The 5,000-nt window shown below is 50.3% G+C and overlaps 1 protein-coding gene across 1 annotated transcript in view; it reads right to left on the bottom strand.

Annotated features, from left to right (window-relative positions):
* Nucleotides 1-5,000, bottom strand: part of LOC309554093 (P2X purinoceptor 4-like) — a 117,021-nt gene that overhangs the window by 27,909 nt on the left and 84,112 nt on the right. The gene's annotated exons all lie outside the window — the stretch shown is intronic.

Raw genomic sequence — 5,000 nt, 5'->3', positions numbered from 1 at the left:
AAGAACACAGCAAGGAAACACACTTACCGAAGGCTAAACATAGCCAGCCAGGTAAAACAGGAGCTTAACCAGGAACAACTGGAGCTCACCTGACAAAAAAAACACCCTCAAAGAGGCCCAATCCTCTTCAACAGCAGCCTGCAAAACCTTGCGGCCAAAAGAAGCATCCGCAGATGCCAACACATCCACCTTATAACATTTTTTGAAAGCATGCACGGACAACCAGGTGGCCGCCCTACAAACCTGCACTACGGACGCCTAATGACGGAAGGCCCAAGAAGCATTAAGCGCCCTCGTAGAATGCTCCTTAACAGGGAAAGGAGGATCCTGCCCCTTAATGGAATAGGCATGCACCACTGTCTGTCTGATCCATGTAGAATAGGTTGCAGCGGACGCGGCCAGCCCCCTACGGAGTCCATTCGTAAGGACAAATGAAGAATCCAATTTTTGGAAACGACTAAGTCGCCGCCAGGTACACCCTGATTGCCCGAATCACATTCAAAGAATGTAAGGCAATCTCTTTAGGATGCTTAGGCTTAGGACACAAGGAAGGCAACACAACGTCTTCATTTAAATGGAAACCAGAGACGACTTTAGGAAGGAACGTCTGGCAGGGACGAAGCACCACTTTGTCTCTGTGAACCACCAGATAAGGTGAATGACAAGACAACACAGCCAAATCCAACATCCTGCGCGCAGAAGTAATAGCCACCAAGAAGGCTACCTTCTGTGAGACACAGTAAGCAGAGAAACCTCACAAATATTTTCAAAAGGCGGTTTCTGGAGCACCAAAAGCACCAAATTGAGGTCCAACGGAGGTAACAGATCTCACCGGGGGAGCCAGGTCGCGGACCCCCTATACAAAAGGTGTGAACCAAGGAATTCGCAGCCAATGGACACAAGAAAAATTGCCAAGGCCGAAATCTGGCCTTTGCTGGTACCCAAGGCCAAACGCTGATCTACACCTCTTTGGAGAAACTCCAAAACACGAGACACCCAAAAGTGACTCATACTAAAGTAATGCAAGTCTTCCAGACTCTATGGTAAATTTTCCTAGAAGTAGATTTTGTAGCTTTTAACAGCAGTGGAATCGTAGATTCAGACACCCCTCTATGATTCAGCACCTGGCTTTCAACAGCCAACTGGTTAAAGCAAGCGACTGTAAGCAGGTTGGAAAATCGGCCCTTGAGCTAAAAGATCTTCTCTGAGAGGGATTCTCCAAGGGACATCGACGACCAGTCATACCAGGTCTGCATACCAAGACCTGTGAGGCCAGTCCGGGGCTACTAGGTTGACCGGAATTCTCTTCTGCCTCGATTCTTCGCAGGAGTCTCGGCAGAAGAGTTATCGGAGGAAATGCGTATACCAGACGATACTGGTCCCAAGGGACACCTTCCTGTTGAGACGAGAGGCCCCGGGGGAGAAAGGATTTTCCCTGTCAAAGCACCGGAGAGCGGAGCCATCAGATCAGGGATCCCCTCGTCCCCCGGCTCAACAGGATCAGATTATCTAGAGACTGTGGGTTCTTGTTCCATTTGGCAAGAATCTCCTTTTGCAGAGATCTGGTATGGAACTGAGCAAACAGAACTGCCTCAAAAGGTGGAGACCATCAAGCCCAGTACTTGCATACAAGTCCTGAGAGATGAACGCCGGCTGGACAACAGGAGCCAAATTGCATCCTGCAACTTCTGGAGTTTCACCTCCGTAAGAAACACCTGGGGCCGAGGCCGCGTCCAGGGTCAGGCCCAGATAGTCAAGCTTGGTGGACGGGACCAAAACAGATTTTTTTTTCCATCGGAACTTTTGCAGAGTTCGTACCGAAATGTCCAGACTGTCTTTCAAGGCATTCGGAGATTCTGCTCGCAGAAGGAGATCGTCCAAGTACTCCAGTACAGCAATCCTCTTCTGCCTTAGCAATGCTAACACCGGGGCCAAAACTTTTGTTAACACCCGAGGAGCTGAGGCGAGACCAAAGGGTAACGCCACAAATTGATAGTGCTCCTCGCCCATGGCAAAGCGAAGGAAACGCTGATGCCTGACATATTGGGATATGAAGGTAAGCGTCCTTGATATCGATAGAGGCCAGGAAATCCCCTTGATGAAGGGATGCCACTATCGAGCGAATGGACTCCATTCGAAATTTCTGAATCCGCACAAAGGGGACCAAGGCCTTGAGGTCCAGAATTGGACGGACCTTGCCTTCCTTTCTGGGAACTGTAAGTAGGTTTGAATAAATCCCCTGAAAGCTTTCCGATTCTAGAACCGGTACAATGAACCCCTGTGAAAGCAGATCCTGTATCGCCCTAAGAAGACCTTGTAATCCATCTGGGGCCAAACACAGGTTGGAAGGAAAGAACCTTGCAGGAGGTAAGGACGGGAACTCGATCTTGTAACCAGACCGAATCAACTCGTGGACCCATTTGCCTTTAATCAAGGAGGTCCATGGATCTGGAAAGAAGCAAAAATGTCCCCCCACCCCAGATACAGGTGACGGCGCCCCTTCAGGCAGAAGCGGGCTTGTCTTCGCTCTCGACTTACCAGGTCAGGGCCTCTTGGAACCCCCTGTGGGGTTAAAGGACTTTGACCCCTGGTCCTTCGATCCCGAGGGACGAAAGGACCGCTTATGGGCCGAGAAGAAAGGACCACGTTTGCGACGAGACTCTGCTCCTTGTAGTCTGTGGAATACTATTACCTCCAGTAAGACCCTTAATGATAGCTTCCATGGAAGCTCCGAACAAGGGGTCGCCTACAAAAGGGAGCTCAGTCAATACCTTCTTGGAAGCCTGGTCCGCAGACTAGTATTTCAGCCATATCATGCTGCAAAGAGGGGGTCGCATCCAGAGAGGCATCACAGATATACTGCAGCCCCTGGACCAACTGGTCCGCCAGCTCCACCAGGTCAGGAGGAGCTTGTCCCCCTTCCAAATCCTGGCGCAGGAGCTTAGCCCATTCCGTTAAGGTCTGGGAAACCAAGGTTATGGCAAAAACCGGCCGCAGGATGAACCTGGCCATGGTAAAAAGGTAGCGGACCAGAGATTCAGCTCTCTTGTCAAAAGGTTCCTTAAAGGACGGGGAGTCCTCCACCAGTAGAAGGGTGGCTTTATTTAACCTGGAAACCTGCGAGTCCACCACAGAGTCCAACACTGTCAGTTTCTTTAACAGGGACTCTTAAAAAGGATACATTCTAGCAAAACGTTTAGGGATCCCGATAGTGCGTTTAGAGGAACCCCACTGACTCGCGACAATGTTGTCAAAATAGGCGGGAAAGGGAAAACACCTTTGCTGCTTTGGAGGCTCTGCGGGTACCAAAGTGCACCGGCACGTCGACGCAGCAGTAGCTGAGTCCTCAAATTTAAAGGTTTTCGCACTGATACAATCAGCGCATCCACTAGCGCCTTTTCATGCGTGGCTGTAGTGGAAGAGGATTTGTCCTCACTATCAGAGCACTCAGGGTGCGTGGACGCGGACCCAGTAGGGTGACTCGCGTTTGCGGTGGCCTAATCAACCTCAGAATCTGAGGAGACAGAGGATGCAGCAGACGCTTTTTGCTCGTCCTATTTTGGAGGGCCATATCTACTTTGGACACCGGTGATTGCAGGACCGCCGTCATAGCAGACAAAGAAAACTGGGACCCAGAGGGCCCCACAGCCTCGGGGGGGGGGGGGGGGGTCAGGTGGTGACACATGCTCCAGGGACTCTTTGGTTAACCTGGGGACCGCCAGCAAAAAGTGCAAATATTGCTGTTAACAATTCCCCCCCACCGCTACATCAGTGGCACCACAAATCCCAAATACCTATAGCAGAGAGAGGGAGCTGTTTAGCACCCACAGGGACTTACCACCCCCTCCTTAGATGCAAAGCCAGAGAGCTGAACCCCCTGCAGTAATGAAAGAGGAAGTACAGGAACTGTCACTAGAGGCCCACTGCAGATTCACCGCTTGATAGGCTTCAAAAACATGGCCGCTGATTAATAGCAATGGGAAACTACAAGAAAATGGCCGCCGGACTAGGCATGGGTGAATAGGGGGGGGGGGGGGGTGGTCCTCAGAGGGCCTCCGACAGTGAAGGGGAGCGACATGAGGGAAAGAAGGGCACCACGTCCACCCTGAAAAAAACTACCAGAAGGGAGGGGGGACACTACTCATCACACCTTGGGACCGGGCGGGCACCGGTCTAGGCAGACCACCGCACCTTCTTGGAATAGGGGTGCTGCGTCCTCGCGAGGCATTTAACTCGCCAGCCAGCTCCTGTCCAGTGGGGCTATGTCGCAGCCCACCTAGCGCAGAGCTAAGTAACTCCAAATTTGTGTAGGAGAAAAAAACATTCCCCTCTTGGTGATCAATGTACATTGCAGGGATTTTAACAAACTTTGTAGCAGATTACTACCTTATGATGCTCTGAAGAAATAGCTTTTATTTTCACTGTGTGCTTTGCAGGCCGGCCATAGACTGAGTAAATTCTCCCAGCGGGGGTGGGGTGTTGGGGAGGAAAGCTGTCCCTGCCGGGAGAACACCATAATTCTTGTTGGCGGCTATAACAGCCGCTAGCAATAATTACATGTAATTTACGACAGGCTGGTTGTACCCAAATTGGTCAAATCAGCCTGCCCATACAAGGTTCGAATCTCGGCTGGTTCCTGCTCAACGTCACTCCCACGCATGCGTGAGTCATTACGGCACAGAGATCTGAAGGAACAGCATGGGTATGATCCAATGAGAAAAGTTGCAGCATCTGCATCCCTTTAGAAGTATCTATACCTTGGGAGTATCTCACCAAAACTGAAATTCCTATTGCAGGGGGTGCCTAAAATCTGACTTGAGTGAGAAAATCGCAAAAGCAGAGGTATCGATATTTCTGGGAGCTTTCTGTAACACCTCCAAGTTGCCATATTGCTTTGAACTTTACTGAACATTACAGCAGCTTCAGATGATAAAAGAAAGGTAATGTTTAACAACATCCCATTACAACATGGCTTGTGTAGCAATTCTAAAAGCTACAAT

This window comes from Pelophylax lessonae (assembly GCF_965119305.1).
Source record: "Pelophylax lessonae genome assembly, chromosome: 1".
Lineage (NCBI taxonomy): Eukaryota > Metazoa > Chordata > Amphibia > Anura > Ranidae > Pelophylax > Pelophylax lessonae.
The sequence above is the reverse complement of the archived record's forward strand: the minus strand, read 5'-3'. Positions and strand labels throughout refer to the sequence as shown.